At 37.4% G+C, this 20,391-nt stretch overlaps 1 pseudogene; it reads right to left on the reverse strand.

Annotated features, from left to right (window-relative positions):
• Window positions 1-10,714: 10,714 nt before the first annotated feature.
• Window positions 10,715-16,188, reverse strand: LOC103933368 (annotated as a pseudogene).
• Between the last annotated feature and the right edge of the window lie 4,203 nt (window positions 16,189-20,391).

Here is a 20,391-nt window from a genome sequence, read left to right on the forward strand (position 1 = left end):
GATTACACGAGATAAATGTTTTTCGGTTTGAATGATAGAAAAAGAGCACTTTTGCTTATATAGTAATTCATATGAAGTATATACAATATGAAGGTATGTTGGACATTAGATACTTATATTTTTTTTTCAAAGATAACGCGTGTATATTTGTTGACCCTAAAAACTACCAAGCCTACATGGCACGTAGGCCGAGTAATTAATAAGTTAACTACATCATTCGGCTGTGTGCGGGGCGTGCCAACTCGTCGGCCAAGCTCGGCTGGGGAGTAAAATGTGTTGATGTTGAGTTGAGCGCGCTGCTGACTTCTTAATCTTGCGATTGCGACTAAGGAAGGAACACATCTTGGCCCTCACATTTCATCATATCAAGCCAAACATATAAATCAATCACACTCCACAACAAGTTCAATACACAAGTCAAATCACATAAAATAAACAAGTATAACATAATGTGATGCTATCAGTACATAAATCGAGGTGCACGTCAATCGAGGAAGACACGTCATCATGATAAGCCCAATAAGCTCCATGGAATCTCAACAACACTTTAAGATCAGCAACACACTAGAAGAACTCGGGCTAGTTGCCTAAAAAGCCAACCGTCGATCAAGGCCGAGAGTAGGGTCCACAACCTTAGAAATCTAAACTAAAAGATCCACCATCAAATTTCTTATCAGTAACTTCCCAAGAGTCTCACTACTCTTCTAGAACAACATACTAAAATTTCGTTACGATCCATTGGTTGGATCTCCGCCAATTACTAAGATTAAGTGGCTATCAACCTTTGATTTTACAAACTTAGAAATCCAATTTAGGAAGATCTGTAGGTCAGATTCCTCATCCATGACTTCTTATTGTCCTTAAATATTACATACTATTATGTATTAAAGTTTGGTGATGATCCAACGGTCAGATCGTCGATTCATATAGTGACCAAGTGGCGATCTCCATCAAAACTGTAGTCATACGATAATATTTCATCAATCAGACGTCACATATGGAATCAAGATATCAAAATTCATCTAGGAAAGGCAGGTGGGTTCTCAGCCCACGCGTCGTCGCATACGGTGACGAACCACCCCGATTCGTTGGAAAATTTCACCTAACTCCAAAAATTACCAAAGTTTACAAAAATATAGAGAACAACAAGGGGAAGAACTTTCATAACTGAGCCGAAGTCCAATTCAGGCGAAAAACACCTGAAAACACCTTCGATTCGTCGGAAACCCTTGAAATGGGTGTTCTCGATTCGACCTCAAAATGAACTTCGACGCCTCAACCAATGCATTGGCTTTGTTCTTGAGATTGAGGGAAGTCTATTGATGGTGGTAATTGACTGAGTTAGCTTCACGATTTGCGGATCGTCGCCGTACACCCATATGCATACTTGGTGCCATTCTTAAAAAACCTCAGCCCAATCTCATCGAATTTGGAGTGAAAATGGTAGAGGGGCATCGTGGAGTGTTTTCTAGGTGGTGTCTCGATGTAATTCTCTAAAAATTGGCTAGAGAACCATCGGGTTCCATGGTTTCCAACCAAGTCGGGTCGCAAGGGAAATGGGCAGGGTGATTCCGTGTTTCTCCCCCTCTCCCTTCCCCTCCTTGCTCTCTCTTCCCATTCACCCCTCACTCCTTCATTTCCCTCATTTCTCTCTTCATTCTCTAATCACAGCCACGCACGTGGCTTCAAATCAAAGCTCCAACAAATCTTAAGCCTTCCAGATTTATAATTAAAGGACCATTTTGCCCTTGTATTTGTTCATCAATAACTTCTTCATTGTAACTCCAAATTACAATATGTTTGTGCCTACACATTAGTATTGACGAGTTCTATCCAAATACGTAAAGGAAAAAAAAAATAGAAAAATACATACACATCAAATATGTTCTCGAAAATATTTGTTTACTTCATTAAGGGCGTTTTCATCCTTGTACTTAAATAAACTTATGCTCTGCAAATATAAATGCGTCAATAATAATAATACGAAATATGTAATTTTAAATAGTGAAATCCGAGGATGAGATTTCACATTCTTCCCCCCTAAAAAAAATTTCTTCCTTGAAATTTCTAGTATTAATTCACTATCCAGTAAAGCAACCATTCTAATTCCGTAACACCATTTCCAACATCCACAGGTAAACCTAATACCTAAGCTTTGATGTCACCAAAAGTTATCACGCGCCGATCCTGACATACGTCCAGGATCGAAATGTGACTTTGCCAAGTATCTGTATATCTAACATACCCTGCCTTTGGGATACGTACGAAGCATAACTCAAAATTCGGATTTGGGTAGTAATTTTCGTATACTTTATGGTTGCATCTAACCTCCTTATTAGATTGCCTACGTACCCTCAATAGGGATCAAGCCATTCGTAGTTCACCCTTCACTACACTTAAACATTCATCACATAAATCACTATGTCTCAACACAATACCACACAACATGCATGCAACATCGCGAGGAACATTTGATGAACCGCAACATAAATCTCAAGCCATGTTGGTCAACGAGTCTAATCATAATGACAACAATCACAACCAACATCACTCCACAATCACATCAATCATTCACACATACCATACATAGAAATGCAAGGATAGAGCGACATAGTTTGGTCGAAGCTTACATCTCTAAAGCTGAAATCAAATCCAAGGAACCAACAAGTCAAATGATGCGATTTCAAACCACTCAATGAAATCCATCAACATCGGGTTCCTTAACGGAACCAAAACACCAAAGGGGATTCCGGACCACTCAACGAAATCCAAACCAGGATATGATTTCGGACCATTCAACAGAATCACAGAGTATAAGGGATTCCAAACCTCTCAACGGAATCCCAGTAGATATGATTCTGGACCACTCAACGGAATTACGAAGTACAATGCATATTGAACCACTCAATGAAATCCAAGCTGGATACAATTCCAGACCACTAAATGAAATCACGGATCACGAAGGATTTCGGACCACTCAACGGAATCCAGACAGAGTAGGGACCCGGACCACTCAACAGAACCCAGTTCTGGATCACTCAAAGAAACCGAGTGGAAGTCCAAGGAATATAGCAATGCTTGAAGAACAAGACATGAAACAAGTACTCAAAATACAAAAGCTCAACGAAACAAAAAATGGAACAAGACACAAGGTACACAATTAGAATAGCTCAACGAAATGAGAAATGAAATAATGATACGATGTGTTAAACAAGTCTTGAAGCAACAAACCCCATGACAACGGGTTCATGGTCCACTACTAGCCCTTACATTTCATCACATCAGGCTAAACATACAAATCAACCACACTCCACAACAAGTGCAATACACAAGTCAAATCACATAAAATAAACAAGCATAACATAATGTGATGCCATCAGTACGTAAATCAAGGTGCACGTCAATTGAGGAAGACACATCATCATGCTGAGACCAATAAGCTCCATGGAATCTCAACAACACTCTAAGATTAGTAATACGCTAGAAGAACTCGGGCTAGTTGGCTAAAAAGCCAACCATCAATCAAGGTCAAAAGTAGGGTCCACAAACTTATAAATCTGAACTAGAAGATCCGCCCATTAAATTTCTGATCCGTAACTTCCTAAGAGTCTCACCACTCTTCTAGAACAACATACAAAAATTTAGTTATGATCCATCGGTTGGATCTCCGCCAATCGCTAAGATTAAGGTTGCAGTCAACGTTTGATTTTACAAATTTAGAAATCCAATTCGGGAAGATCCATTCGATAGATTCCCAATCCTTAAGTTCTTATTGTCCTCAAATATTACGTACTATTACGTATTAAAGTTTGGTGACGATCTAACGGTCGGATCGTTGATTTATATGGTGACCAAGTGAGGGTCTCCATCAAAATTATAGTCATATGACGAAATTTTGTCAATCGCCTAACTCTAAAAATTCCAACTTTTACAGAAATGTAGAACATAACAAGGGGAAGAACTTTCATACTTGGGCCAAAGTCCAATTCGGCCAGAAAACGCCTAAAAACACAATCGATCCATCAGAAACCCTTGAAATGGGTGTTCTCGATTTGACCTCAAAACGAACTCTGACGCCTTAACTAATGCATAGGCTTTGTTCCTTAGGTTGAGTCTGTTGATGGTGGTAATTGACTGAGTTAGCTCCACAATTTGCGGATCGCCGTTGTACAACCATATGCACACCCGGTGCCATTCTTAAAAATCCTGAGCCCAATCTCATCGAATTTGGAGTGAAAATGGTAGAGAGAGTGTCATGGAGTGTTTTCTAGGTGGTGTCTCAGCGTAATTATCTAGAAATTGGCCACAGAACCATCGGGTTCCATGGTTTCCGACCAGGTCGAGTCACAAGGGAAATGAGAGGGGTGATTCTGTGTTTCTCTCCCCGTTCCCTTCCCCTCCTTGCTCTCTTTTCCCATTTGCCCCTCATTCCCTCATTTCCTTCATTTCTCTCTTCCTTCTCCAATCACAGCCACACACGTGGCTTTAGATCAAAGCTCCAACAAACATGGAGCTTTCCAAATTTATAATTAAATGGCCATTTTACCCTTGTCTTTGTTCATCAATAACTCATTCGTTGTAATACCAAATTACAATCTGTTTATGCATACATGTTCGTATCGACGAGTACTATCCAAACACGTAAAGAAAAATAGAAAAATACATACACATCAAATATGTTCTCGAAAATTTTTGTTTAGTTCATTAAGGGTTTTTTCGTCCTTTTACTTAAATAAATTTATGCACCCGCAATTATAAACGTGTCGATAATAATAATATGAATGTAATTTTAAGTAGTGAAATCCGGGGATGGGATTTCACATTATTTGCACGGAAAAGCAAGGATCCAATTAGTCAGCAAGAATCACTCAACACGTTATACAATAAAAACAACAATTATTCTGACAAGTTTACTATTCATCAATAGTAAAAGCAAATCATCTTCCATCCCATGCTTCAACAGTAAAGAACTCAACCATTTAAGTCTCATTTTCCATGTCTATAAGAGGAAGACTTTGAAGACAAAGAAAACAAGTTAATTTCCATCTATTTTCTCCGGTTCAAATTTTCTTTGAGTCCACAATGTATTCAAAAGAAATCAAATATTGTAAACAATTTCATTTTAGAAAAAGAAGAAGGATGCTTACGGGCACCATCATCTAATTCCTTCAGTAAATTTATCAGTCAATTGTAAGTTTTCAAAAGTCAATAGTAAATTCTATTTTCAGTAATTATATTGCATCATTAAGATTGACTAGAATAGATTGATAACATAAATGTATAGCAATATGACTCAGTTTCTATTTTGTGAATAAGATAAGAAATAAATACTTCAATTTTGCAATGACTGAGATTGCTAAGTAAGACAGGATCATACATTATGATGAAAATAATGAATTTAAATTAATGATGCAATATAATTACTGAAAATAGAATTTATTATTGATTTTTGAAAACTTACAATTGACTGATAAAATTTACTAAAAGAACTGGATGATGGTGCTCGTAAGCATCCTTCTTCTTTTTTTAAAATGAAAGTGTTTACAATATTTGATTTCTTTGAATACAATATGAACTCAAAGAAAATTTGAACTGGAGAAAATAGATGGAAATTAACTTGTTTTCTTTGTCTTCAGAGTCTTCTTGTTATAGACTTGGAAAATGAGACTTGAATGGTTGAGTTCTTTATTGTTGAAGCACGGAATGGAAGATGACTTGATACTTACATATATATATATATATATATATATATATATATATTGATAGGATTTTTACCGTCTACACATATAGGGTTAAAATCACACAAAATACTTGCAAGAATACAGGATTATTGTAGTATAGATACTCACGTAAGGTCGTCCTTCTCAAGGACTATTTGAATAATTTATGTAGAAACAATTCCTAATCAACTACATAAAACTAAAAATTGAGAAAGGTGATTTTGAATTTAGGTAATATTAAAAACGAATTTTAATTAAAAACAAATAATAAATTTGTTCACAACTAATATGATAAAAAGAAAATAGTTTTAAATACCAATTTATAAAAGCACTTGTGTTCCACCATCACCTAGCAATCCTATGAATTCTTACTAATTACTTATGATCTACACATGCCGCTTTGAAAGTTAGGTTTTTCTAATTTATATTCTACTTGGAACCTCCAACATAGAATGTATATCTAACATGCAATCCGTCCTGACATTCGGATCAAATCTGAACATGAGAGACTCATTATGCTTTATGAAAACCCTTTGAAAAACCATGCAACCCTTACGACGAAGTGTTCATCTTAAGTGAAATTACAATTATTAATCACAAGAAGCCAACGTCAATTTCAGGGAACCTTCTGATCAAAATTGCATCAAATTACTTTTCTAAAGATCCTAATGGTGATCAGGCATTAAGATAATTAGATAGTTTTAATCATGGTGATTAATAAATCAAAGTATGCATGCAATCAATCATAAGCAATTAAATAAAAATTACATATTCACTATCTAATTATGTTAATGAAATTTACATATTCATTTTAAGGCTCTAGGCTTCGTCTTAGTAAAACGAATTAGTTACGCATATTCATAATTAAAATCATAGAAAATATTATTATAAAGAAAAGGATTGAAAACACCATAAAGTAGAAAATCTTCAAGAACCTTAGCAATTCTCTCTGTCTCCAAAGTTTCATAAAAGCAAGCGTACCCTAAAACTAAGAATGGCAAAGCAATATACCCTGCTATGCCATCGCACAATCCCTAAAACTAAGGTCTTTTATTCTAACTAGGAAACTAAATAGTAATAAAATAACTTGGAAAATAAAATCATAATTAAACTGGGAGAATCTGCCAAGTACTTGTCCAGCCATGTTTTAGCCTCAAATATCCTCCAAATTTGGCCCATGATAACTTCTTTTAAAGTTTAGGACGTTCTGAACACATCTTCAGAGGGCCACAAACCCATATGAGGCCATTTTGGGCTCCAAAAACGTAATTCAAGCCCAAAACGTCACTATTCCAACACTGCGCATCACTCCTTTATTTTATTGCTAGAAAATCACCACTAGGTAGAAAAATTCCATTTTGACACGATCAAGCCAAATGACTCACAAACGTCCTCTAACTGGAAGTACTCCAAAATTCGTCCATTTGACCGCGTTTTCCTCCAGAGGAAGTTGAAAGTCCTATATTGAAAATACAATTTAAAGTATCAAAATTCTTCCAAAATATTAACTAAAATATACTAAAAATAGTGTTAAATATATAATATAAAATATACTCATCATATATATATATATATGCATCTATCTATATGTGTGTGTGCGCGTGTGTATACTGGGGACGGATCAATTTTTATTTGGGTCCCGATTGACACACGTTTTTGCGTGACCTACCTTGTAATGTTCAACGATTCGAATTATCTATCTTTTAGGTATCATGTCTACTGAAAATCACCGAAATCTGAACCCATTTGACGGTTAGACTAACCCACCTCCAAATGTTCAACGATCCGAACCATCTATCTTTTAGGTATCATATCTACCAAAAATCACTAAAATCTAAAATCATTTGACGATTGGACTGAAATATATATATATATATATAATTGTATTCCATTTGACCGCGTTTTGCTCCAAAATAGATGAATACGTACTCTAAAATCTAAAATCATTTGACGGTTGGACTCTAAAATCATTTAGGGTTTCTTTGGAAAACTGTATTCATCTATTTTCTTCGCTACATATATATTTATATAGAATTGTCTAAAGATATAGCTTCAAAATAGTAAACAACTAAAACATTTACAAAATAAATGCAGCAATGCTGTCAATCGTATCAGTTTGAATGAAAGATTTGAATACGGTTTTATCACGATTTTAACCTGGGATTATTGCGGAGACTGAAATGTTGTCGATGGAGTGGAATGTTGTTGCGAAAGATGGGGTGAACTGTGATGCGAATTTTTATACGCACACAAATTAAACCCTCTTTTTGTCAATTGTAGTATAAGTATAAGTAGGGATCGTTCTGGACCGGGGATTAGGAGGGATTGTTAATCACTTGGATTTGACTCAAAAACGTAAAAACACAAACTAAAACACTATACTAAACTCGAAGAATTCAAAACTAAAAATAAGAAAGATTAAGACTAAGACTTAAACGAAATATGGGGGGATTGATTTTGGACGAATTTAAACTAAATGCACAGATTCTAATTAAAACAAATTATAAAAACGAAATTAATGAAATAGAATGATGAAAAACTAGTTAGAGGGTTCCTTATCCACACATGAACATAAGCATATAAATTGACTCCCAGTTATGACTTCAACAAACAATGAATGACAATGCTCCAAGTTAATTAGGTTCGCTTAAACTAGCTTTCAGATTTCCCTAGATTCATTGGATTGAATGGGATACGCATTACAACCAAATTATTCCTAATCAAAGTCCCTAACCATGGAATACGCATGATAGAGACATTCAACAAAGATCATTAAGTTCAACGGAAATCATAAACATCGACTAGGCATTCATAACTATGGAATACGCATGTTAATCCAGCCTAGGGTTTACTAAACACAATCGTGACTAGCGATCTTTACTACTCATGAATATAAGTTCATAACGATTAGGTGAAATTCCCTTATATCCTAGCATCAAGTTTAGACATGCAAATTAAGTGTCGACCCTCAACCCACATACATAAACAAGTTCTTAATCAAAACAGAAAAGTAACCCACATCTAAAGTTCATGAATTCATAACTGGAGTAAATCAAATCATAACCAACATATGTCCATGGCTTCAAATTCGCCTCTAACTAAAAAGAAATTAGTTTCACATGTTTAACATAATTGAATAACAAGTTAAATTAAACATGAAAACAGAAACAAGAAAAGAAAGAACAAATGGATGGAAAGTTAGCTACGTGGTTCATCTCCACATATGTTATACTTGCATAATAAAACGATTTCCAATTGCATTTCAATAAATCATTAATTCTCAACGCCCCGGGTCAATTAGGTCCGCTTAAATTAACCGTCAAGTTTTCCTTAAGTTAATGAATTGGATGGGTTAGCGCAACGCAATTCACAACATTCTCCAAAAGTCCTTTACGTGAAAAGCACAATAAAGATACAATCAAAGATCATTAAGCATCATGAAAACTATAAGTGTTGACGAGGCATTCGTTACTATGGAATACGCATGAAACTTATGCCAAGAATTCGTTTAACGCGATTGTTTATAAGCAACCTCCACTACTTGTGAATATAAGTTCATAACTATTAGGTGAAACTCACTTATATTCTAGCGTCATATTCATGCATGAAAATTAAGCGCGCATTCTCAATAAACATACATAAATAAGTTATCAATCAAACGGTTAAACAAATTGAATCCACAACTTATGAAACGCAATTAGAAGTAATCAAATCAAAATGCAAGCATAAACATATATTTCGAATCCCCCCCTAGCCAAGGGGGGGTTTAGTTCCTCATACAAAACAAAGAGAATTGAAATTAAACATTGAAATCAAAGAAACACCTAAACATTCCAACAACTCAAACTTGAATTGTATGAACGTTTAGGCCCTCTTCTCTTCCTCTTTATTGTAGCATAAGGTCTAAGGATAATTGGTTTGGGGGAATGGAAGTGTGGAATGGAGTGAGGAGTGATGGAAATGGAAAGATGGTTTTTGGATTACAAGGGAACTCACGGCAAAGAGAAGGGATGCATGTGTGTTGGTGTGTTGTGTGATTGTTTTGTGGTTGAATGATTAAGTGGCTGAATTAAAGAATGGGAGTGCATGTGGCTTAGGTGGTGTAATGATGAAGTGGGAATTGAAAGAATGTGGTTGGAAAGTGGAAGGGAAGGCACGGCACAAAGGGGGAAGTGTTGGAAATGCATGTGATGCATGCCAATGTTGTCTTTTGGTGCATGCGTGTGTTGAATGGTGTCCTTTAATTATGCACGGTTTAGGGCTGTTAAGGGGAGAGAAATGGGAGTGAATGTGGCTTAATGATGAAGGGGGAAAGCTTGGAAAGCATGTGGCAAGGTTGGTTGCATGATGATGATGCATGTGAGTTGAAATGCATATGTTTAAATGGTTGAAATGTGTAGATGATTATGAGTATGATAAGTGATAAGTGAATGATGTATTAAGTGATAAATGAATGATATGTTAAGTGATAAATGAATGATATGTGGTGAGTGATAAGTGAATGGAAGTGATAAGTGAATGGTTTGATAAGTGAATGATATGATAAGTGAATGCTTATAATAAGTGAATGATATGATAAGTGAATGCTTTAAGTGTTTAAAATAGGGAACAAAGCCCTTCCTTGCATGGCAAGGAAGGGAGACACAAGGAAACACACGACAATGTCCTAAGGTTGCAAGGAATGTTGTTTTTGTGTTCTAAAATGCGTAGGAGTCTTCAATGATGCTTAAACATGAGGTCTTTTAGGATTTAACTTTCCTACTTCAAGTCTTTAATTTCGTCCATCCTCTTGGCTCCAAGCATATGATATCCATTCCAATCTCTAATTTGCTCCAAAAGGCTCCAAAAGGCATCCTTTTGCATACCTTGCCCTTAGAACCTGAAAACACACAAAAGAAGCATAAAGGACTAAAATAACTAGAGAAACATAACGTAAATGCACGAGAACAAGCCATTTAAGTCGCATGAATATGCTCCTATCAAACTGTGAAGAATTAGAGTGCTTTAACAATATCCTGAGAATTTGTTTGACCTCTTTCTGAACTAATAGTGTCAGTGGAAAAAATTGAGAGTGACGTTGCAGGAGCGAAATAGGTGGCCACCGGCATCTTTGATGGGAGATTAGGCAATGCAACTTCGGAGTTAAGCACTTGAATCGCTTGTTGTACTGAAGGTCTGAAATGAAAATCCGGGTGAGCACACCACAGCCCAACAATCATCAAGCGCTCCATCTGTTCCTCATCAAAATGTCCGTTGAGTTTTGGATCGCCTGCTTGAATAAATTTCCCTTCTCCGTAAAGCTCCCAAACCCACTCCACTATTTCAATTTGACTACTTGCTAAACTGAGATCGATGGCTTTTCTCCCGCAGGCTATTTCCAAAGCAACAACTCCAAAGCTGTAGACATCTGATTCCTTGCTTGCCCTTCCTGTGGTAATATATTCCAGAGCCATGTAGCCCCTGGTTCCCGCCACAACTGTTGTCTGTGACTGTTTTCCATGGTCCACAAGTCGAGCTAACCCGAAATCCCCAAGTTTTACATTGAAGTTTGAATCCAGCATAACATTGCTAGACTTGATATCCCTGTGCAATACACATTGTTCCCATTGTTCATGTAAATAAAATAACCCAGAGGCTAAACCTTGAACTATCTTGTATCTTGCCGGCCAAGATAACAAGCTTGTTTCTTTAAAAAGATGGGAATCTAAACTACCGTTGGACATGAACTCATAGACGAGTAGTAGTTTGCTCTCTTCATGGCACCAACCAATAAGTTGTACCAAATTCCGGTGTCTAAGCCTACTGATGATCCTTACTTCTGATGCTTCAACCCTTGTTTAGATCCGCCGGATATCTTCTTAACAGCAACATATGAGTGTAAGTCTTTTATGAAGCCCTTATAAACCACTCCGAATCCTCCTTCTCCCAACTTCTTGCCCTCCTCAAAATTACTTGTCGCTTGAGCCAACTCGGACCAGCCCCCTTTTCAATTTCCTCATCGATCAAGTTATTAAGAAAAGGATTCTCATCACGTTCCTCAACTGCCTTCCTCTTCTTGCAGCAAAATGAACCAAACCAAACCCAACCCACCAACCAAGATTAGGGACCCGACAACACCCAAACCAATCAGGAGTCCACTATTGGCATTTCCTGACTTGGGTTGAACACCGGGGCTTGGTGCAGGAATTAGTGGTGTGTTGTCTGTTTCATCCAAATCAACCAGAGCAGTTGATGTAAAATTCCATGAGACGACCTTATGCGCAGCAACTTCATTACCCGTTGCAGCAGAGAAACCGACAATAACCCAATCCGGCAAGTATTGTTTCAGATCAACCGTGTAGGAAAGATAACTGATTACATCCACTTGGGTATCATTTGTATTATTTCGAAAGCTAGTGAAGGAAACAGTTAGATTTTTTGAGCTGGAGTTGTAACTAATCCAAGCACTATTTCGTTTTCCTTCCTCAATACCACCATTCCAAGGCGTGGTAATATTAGACTTGAGAGAGTTGATGTCGATACCGACATGATCACCATCGGGATCCCTGATAGTTGGTGCCGTATTCTTGAAGATATCAAACTCCACAGCCACAAACGGATACTGAGCCCTCGAGATGTCTCCTGGGAGGTCTTCGACAGGAAGGCCAAGCTTAGCACCACTCCCTGCTGCACTATTGAGTAAGGATCCGTTTGGCGCTACAAAGTGTTAGGATAAAAGATTAGGATTGTTTTACATTGCCAGGTGTCACAATTGTATTGGGTACTCTAGAAGTCAGCTATGTGTCATTGTATTTATAAGGATGTATGATGTAATAGTTGGATATAATGATAATACTGCTTCTCTCTCTGCATTCTCTCTCTTCGAATGCTTTCTTGAGTTCTTTATAATTTCTTCTTCATAGTTTGTTCTTAGCGTTATCATGGTATCTTCGCCTGCCATGGTTAACACCTGTGATTAACGATTCCTGTGCTTCCGCTCGTCGTCGTCGTAGTCGTAGTGGTCGTGGTTGTTCCGGTGACCGACATCGGATCCTTGCTGGTTGTTCGCAATTTCAGAGCAGTGTTAATTTCTCAAACCCTAAGTCGGTGGCATTTCTTCTTGTCGGTTGTTCGTTCTGCTATTGGAGACTGTTGATCTGTTCGTCGATCTGTGCAGCTACTGCCGTGCCGTGATTCGTGTAGTCGTCAACGGTTGATTTGTTCGTCGATCTTTGCAGCTGCCGTCGTGATCATCTTGAGGTGTTTTCTTTCGATTTCTCAGTATTGATATTTGCAAGATTTTGTCTATCAAAATTATTGCTTCGTGGTACTTCTTGCTGCGTGATTCTTGAGGTGTTTCTCTGTTGATTTCTTGATCTATTGATTACTGTTCGTTCATTATGGTTACGGCTGCACAATTAGCCCTCACTCAATCTCCAATTTCGTCGCTTATCCCTAGTGTTGGAAACACGGTGACTGTGAAGTTGGATGATTCCAATTATGTTACTTGGAATTTCCAGATTTGTTTGTTACTAGAAGGGAATGGAATTATGGGATTTATTGATGGAACCATTCCTTGTCCTCAGAAATATACTGCGTTGGAGTCTGATGCTGAGTCGATTGTAAATGATTCTCCACCGACTGTTGCCTATCAAGTTTGGCATATTCATGATAAAGCTCTTATGACCTTGATCACTGCCACACTATCTACTGCTGCTTTATCTTGTGTTATTGGATGTCAAAGCTCCAATGCTATGTGGAATCATTTGAAAGAACGTTTTGCTCATATGACTCGCACTAGTATTGTTCAAATGAAGATTGATCTGCAGAACATTAAGAAAGGGTCAGAATCGGTTGATGCTTACTTGCAGAGGATTAAAGAATGTAGGGATCAGTTAGCTATTGCTGGTGTTGTGATTTCTGATGAAGATATTGTGATTGTGGCTTTAAGGGGATTACCTACAGAATACAATATCATTAAGTCCGTGATTCGAGGCAGAGAAAGTTTGGTCTCTTTGAAGGAACTTCGGTCTCAGTTGAAGGCCGAAGAGTCTACTTTGGAAGAAGGTCTTAAACAACCACATTTAATGGCAGCTATGTTTGCTAATGCTTCCAACACAACTTATGAAACTGGTGGATCTTCCAATTCTCGTCCATATACTGGAAACTTTGATCTGGGTTCTCATACTGGTCCATATGCTGGTGGTTCTTCATTTTCACCAATGGCTCAGTTTCAACAATTGCCATTTCCATCTCCCAATGGTCCTGTTGCTTTTGTTTCTCAGACTGGTTCTGGAACTTACAACAATTTCAGGGGGACTAACTATCGGAACAAGGGTAAAGGGAAAAGGTTCAACACTGGTTTTCAACAACCTTCTGGACATCACAACTTTGCTCAACCCTCTCTTCCGTCACAGTCTCAGTTTCAGAATTCTGGATCTCCAATGGCTTCGGGACACTCTTTTCAACCACTGCTGATTTGTCAAATATGTGATAAAAAGGGCCATGTAGCTTTGAACTGCTTTCAGAATGGCTGCCAAATCTGCCACAGAAAAGGACACACAGCTGCCACTTGCTTTGACAGGAACAATACTGGATCTACACCTATGCCTACTTTCTCCGCATCTCCTCTGATGTTTCCGCAGCATTCATATCCTCAGACTTCTTCACAGTTGCAGCCTCATCCTCACTCTTCACCTTCATTTTCCTCTCAAGTGCAGCATCCTACTATGCTGTCTTCATCACAGTATCCTAATGGAATGATGTCTCCTCCCAATAATTCGCAGGCTGCTTTTACTGCACGCACTAATTTCTCACCATCAGCCCCCACACATGAGTATTGGTTGCTGGATTCGGGAGCAACTAATCATATGACATCTGATTTGTCAAATCTGCAAGCTGCTACTCCATATGCTTCATCAGAAACTGTGACTGGTGCTAATGGTGAAGGTTTACAAATTTCTCATATTGGTCAAGCTAGCTTATCCACTCCTTCTCATACACTTGAGTTAAAATCTGTGTTACATGTTCCACAATTGTCACAGCACTTACTGTCTATGTATCAATTATGCAAAGACAACAATTGTAGGTGTATTGTTGATGAGTTTTCTGTGTGTATACAGGACAAGGTCACCAACAAGGTTCTCTATCAAGGACTGAGTAACCAAGCTGTCTATCCTCTTCCACTTCTCAAACCACCAAAGACTAATCCTGTAGCTTTTCTTGGACAGAAAATAAATGATTCTTCTTGGCATTGTCGATTGGGTCATCCCACCAATTCTGTTTTACAAGTAGCTCTTAGTAAGTCAGCTATTACTTCCTCTTGTAATTCCCCATCTCAAACTTGTACTGCTTGTCTCCAAGGCAAGTTCACCAAGTTGCCTTTTCCTGTAATGGCTTCCAAATCTTTTGTTCCACTTGAGGTCATTCACACAGATGTATGGGGTCCATCTCCTACCAAGTCTATAGAAGGGTATAGCTATTATGTGTCGTTTATTGACGAATGTACACGATATACATGGATTTTTCCCATGAATAATAAAGCTGCTGTCTTTGAGATCTTTGTTCAGTTTCATGCCTATATTCAAAATTATTTTTCTGCAACTGTCAAAGTTTTGCAAAGTGATGGGGGAGGGGAATATGTTAGTGCTCGATTTCAAAACTTTCTCACCACCAAAGGCATTGTCCATCAAAAATCTTGTCCATACACCCTTGAGCAAAATGGTTTAGCCGAAAGGAAAAATAGGCATCTTGTTGAAACTGCTGTTACATTACTTCAAAAAGCCTCTCTTCCATCTAAGTTTTGGTTTCATGCATGTGCCACAAGTACATATCTTGTTAATAGACTACCTACTTCCGTGTTGAAGATGCAGTCTCCATTTGAAGTGTTGTATAACTCCCCACCTACACTTGATCACTTGAGGGTTTTTGGTTGTGCTTGTTACCCTTCCTTAAAACCTTATAGAACCAATAAACTTGATCCTAAGACTACTATGTGTATATTTTTGGGGTATGCTGCTCAATATAAGGGGTATATTTGTTATGCTATAAGAGATAATAAACTAATTGTCTCTAGGCATGTTTTGTTTGATGAATCTGTCTTCCCTAGTACATATGGTCTGTCTTCTTCATCCTTCAGTCCTACTGTCTCTTCTGCATCAATTCCAGTTTCACAAAGAACACCATCCCATCAGCACTCCCTGAATCGATTATGAATGTGAAATTTGTGGTAAAGTCTGCGAGTTTTCCAGTGGCATTTTCCTTCAGAAGGAAGGGCTCGCGGTAAGTTGCTCGACCGACGTTCCCAGTTTCTCCAGGGCTTCTGGTGAGTCTGATGAGTTGGGTATCAATATATGCTTCTCCCTCAAGGGATATGTTGGTCATGCCATTGGGAAAGCTTGGGAAGTTGAAGGTTAAAGCAGTTGCAAAAGGGTAGAACAGAAGGAAGAGCAGGAGATATAAGAACACATTCCCGGAGTTATTAACCATATCTAACATTTTGTAGTGGTTTTTTCCCAGAATTATCATCTAATTATATGACTTGTATACTGAAGAACACATCTGCAGAATAATTGTTCGGTAAATGCACCATTTTGTATACCAATTCAAATCGAAACAAATTCATCGACGACCTGAGTCTTAGTCCACACTCAAGAAAGTGCTGGGAAACAAACAAGCAATTGAGCTTGATGTATTGTTTGACATTGTATTTATTTATGTGAACTTTTATCCATATTTTGGTTTGTAATGGTATTTAATTATGTTTTGGATTTTTATCACAAATGATCCATGAAATTGACTTATCCCATCAGGATGGTCTTTGAAATTGAAAATCAATCAATGTAGTCCCTGAAAATGGGTGTCACAAATCATTGTGATCATTTCATCACAATTCCGTTAAAAATTCAGTTAAGTGTTGATGTGACACTTAAATAGGTTCCACAAATTTAATAACATATTATTTTATGAATTAAAAATATTAAATAATCAACAATGACCGTATTTATTCTACAGGAAGTTGCACTCGTATTATAATAAAATATTATCTTTTGTTGCAAGCCAATCGCTCTCGTATATACCTTTGAACCATATTATCGTTAATTTAGTGTGAGATTAAGATCATCTTCTTTTTTTTAGTGTAGATAATATCGGTTGTTAAAAAAAAAAAAAAGTTAAAAAAAGTAGAGAGTGACTATACCAGACCACGGTGACGGTCTGAAATTTGTTGTTTAAATTAAAGAATGGCTCATGTAGTGTGTGGCAGGTGAATTTTTCTTTCTGTCCAATAAACATTGACATAGAAACGGCTAGGACTTGACCAAAAATAAAAAGACGAAACGTCTTGGAAATGGTTAGAAATCAGATCTTCGAGAAGGGTTCTTCCACTAATTTTCTCATGAAAGACTTACGTACATGCGTGCACGGTTATCGTGGCTTTTTATGCTAATGGTACAAAAATTTATGTAAATTTTTAATTACATGGCATTATATCATAGAACGTTGCGGTAACAGTGTAATCGTACCTTATAAATTACTCCTAGTCATGGGTACATTTCTTTCTATTATTTTTCTCTATCAAAGATCTAGAATTATCTCATTTTTTTTTGTTTTATTTGTTTGTTTTTTAATTTGTTTTGGTCATAGCCATATGAATGGGTAAAAGAAATGAATTATAGAAGTGAGTACTTGACCCCTTCATACACGAAAGAGATTTTATCTAAATACTTACGCAGTTAAAAAAAAAAAAAAAAAAAATGAATTATAGAAGTGGAGTACTTGACCCCTTCATACACGAAAGAGATTTTATCTAAATACTTACGCAGTAAAAAAAAAAAAAAAAAATGCCGGTAGGTTTGCTTAAAAATCAGAACAAAAAACTAAAAGGTTTGGTATGGCCAAATTCGTAGGAGATTTCCTACAAGTTTCACATTACTTTTCTTCCTCCGATGATATTGTATGGTTACTTTGTAGTAAGGTTTGTGGTTATTTTTGGTGAAATTCGTGTTCTCTTTCACCTTTTACTAGCAATCACACATGTGCTATGAATGTGTGGTTGGGTTACATAACCCATCATATTTTTCTTATTTCAGATGTGTAGCCAATTTAGTCCATGTTACAATTTTTCTCACCAAACGTTGATTGGATTATAAGTCCAATTTAATTGGAAAAAACCCATCCCATCTTACCCACCAAACAGGGCCTCTAAGTCCAAATCCGTTTTGATGGTTGTGACTGGACATGAGTAGTATCCTCAAGTAGAGCTCCAATCTTGGGGAAGGAGCTTGTGTCTCTAATATGTAGGACATTTTTTTCAATGTAGTTGATCTACTCAACCCATTGTTACGTTCATCAAACATATGGGACACGACATGTTAATCCATTTAAATTGCTTCTATTTAGTCTCAGCCAACAAATAGTAAAATCAGTTCATCCGTTTTGTGAAGCAGGTTGCTTGCATTGCAAGAAACAAGCACTAGGGGAGATTCTAGGCGTGAAATGTAAAAGAGCTCTTCTTTCTGCACTTCTTCTCCTTAATTATGTCAAGTGCTACTGAATCCCCTCTTTCCTTCTAGTCATTAGATTGAATTAATCAATTGAAAAGCAAGGTAAATACTAGAAACTTCATCTTTCCTTTAAAGAAACGTAAAACTTCTTCTACAAGATTGTATTTGATTGAATGAATAAACAATTACATGAATGTGTATACATATAGCCTTTGGCTCTTTACATTTATACCCTTAATTGCCTTAACTAAACTTTAACCATTCGAACTAATCACAACAAATAACAAAGCTGACCACATTTGGTTTTTACCAAACTATTTTTCCTTAACAGAAATGGATGACTTATCATCTTCCTCAATACACCCCTCAAGCGAGATGAGGAATCAGAATTGATGCCAAAAGGAAGCTTGGAACATAAGTATCGAAACCTGCTTTTGGACAAGGACTTGGTGTGAAGATCAGCTACTTGATTTGCACTACAAACAAACTGCACTTTAAGAAGATTGGCTAAAACCAATTCCCGAATGTAGTGGTAGTCAATCTCAACATGTTTAGTACGAGCATGAAAAACAGGATTAGAGGCTAATGAGATTGTGGAGATGTTATCACACCATAGTGTAGGCAGTTTAGGGAGAGGACAGTGAAGATCACGAATAATTTTGCAGACCCAAGTGAGTTCTACAGCCGTGTAAGCCAGAGACCGATATTCTGCTTCTGTAGAGGAACGAGCAACAGTGCTTTGTTTCTTAGCACTCCAGCTGATGAGGTTTGAACCAAGAAATACACAATAGCCACTAGTTGATTACCGATCAAACGTGCAGCCAGCCCAATCAGCATCTGAATAGACTGACCAGATCCCTTGGTAAACCATAGACCTTGTGAAACAGAGCCCTTGAGAAAATGAAGAACTCGTTTGGCTGCTTGAAAATGTTGGTCTTGCGGAGCATGCATGAATTGACATAACTGATTAATAGCAAAAGCAAGATCCGGTCGAGTCCAAGTGAGATATTGAAGTCCTCTAACAAGAGACCAATATTCAGTTGGATTGGATAGAAGAGACCCACTGTGATCCAGTTTCTGGGAGCCAAGAGGTGTGCAGCAAGGTTTTGTACCCTTCATATTTGTCTTTTGGAGAAGATCAAGCAAATATTTTTTCTGATGAAGGAAGATCCGTTTGGTAGACCGTTGAACTTCCAATCCTAAGAAGTAGTGTAAAGGACCGAGATCCTTCACTGGAAATCTATCACTAAGCTGTTTAATGAACTGATGGTAGAGGGTAGAGTTAGGTCTAGTGACTAGAATGTCATCCACATAAATGAGAACGATAACCAACTGAGGACCATGCAGTATAAATAAAGAGGCATCATATGATGATTGAGTGAAACAAAGATCATGCAGTGCTTGAAACAATTTATCAAACCAAGCTCGAGGAGCTTGTTTGAGACCATACAAGGATTTTCTGAGCTTGCACACATGACTGGGAAAGAGAGGATCAATAAAACCAGGGGGTTGTTGCATGTAAACCTCTTCTTTTAAATCACCATGAAGGAAGGCGTTGCTAATATCTAATTGGTTTAAAAACCAATTGTGTTGAACAGCAAGAGTAAGAAGAATCCGAATTGTAACCGGTTTAGCAACTGGACTAAAAGTTTCTTGAAAATCAATGCCTTTTTGTTGATGAAAGCCTTGGCTACTAGCCGGGCTTTGTATCGATCGACAGTGCCATCAGTTTTTGTCTTAACACAAAACACCCACTTACAGCCTACTACATTTTGAGAAGAATAAGAAGGAACTAAAGACCAAGTTCTTGTAGAAAGTAATGCATTATATTCATCTTGCAAAGCAGCTCTCCAGTGAGCATATTTAGATGCTTGTAAATAGGTGTGTGGAACAAAATCAAGAGCAACTGAGAGTGGATGTTTAGTTGCTGCATAAGCCTTAGGTTTGTAAATGCTTGTCTTAGATATGGTAACCATTGGATGTACATTAACAGAAATGGGAAGATGACTTGGTGTAGATGGGAACAAAACTGAGCTTTCAGAAATAGAGATAGGAGGAGATGCATCTGGAGGTGGAGATGAATGCGGGCTAGGGAAAATGAAGAGGCATCACCAGGGAGAGAAGGTTGAGTATACTTACTAAAGTAAAGATCCATAGAAGGAGAGGAAACTGGAGAAACACTGTCGGAT

This window comes from the organism of the source record quoted next, unplaced genomic scaffold (genome assembly GCF_019419815.1).
Source record: "Pyrus x bretschneideri cultivar Hongxiangsu unplaced genomic scaffold, Pyrus_bretschneideri_v1 Contig25, whole genome shotgun sequence".
Classification (NCBI taxonomy): domain Eukaryota; kingdom Viridiplantae; phylum Streptophyta; class Magnoliopsida; order Rosales; family Rosaceae; genus Pyrus; species Pyrus x bretschneideri.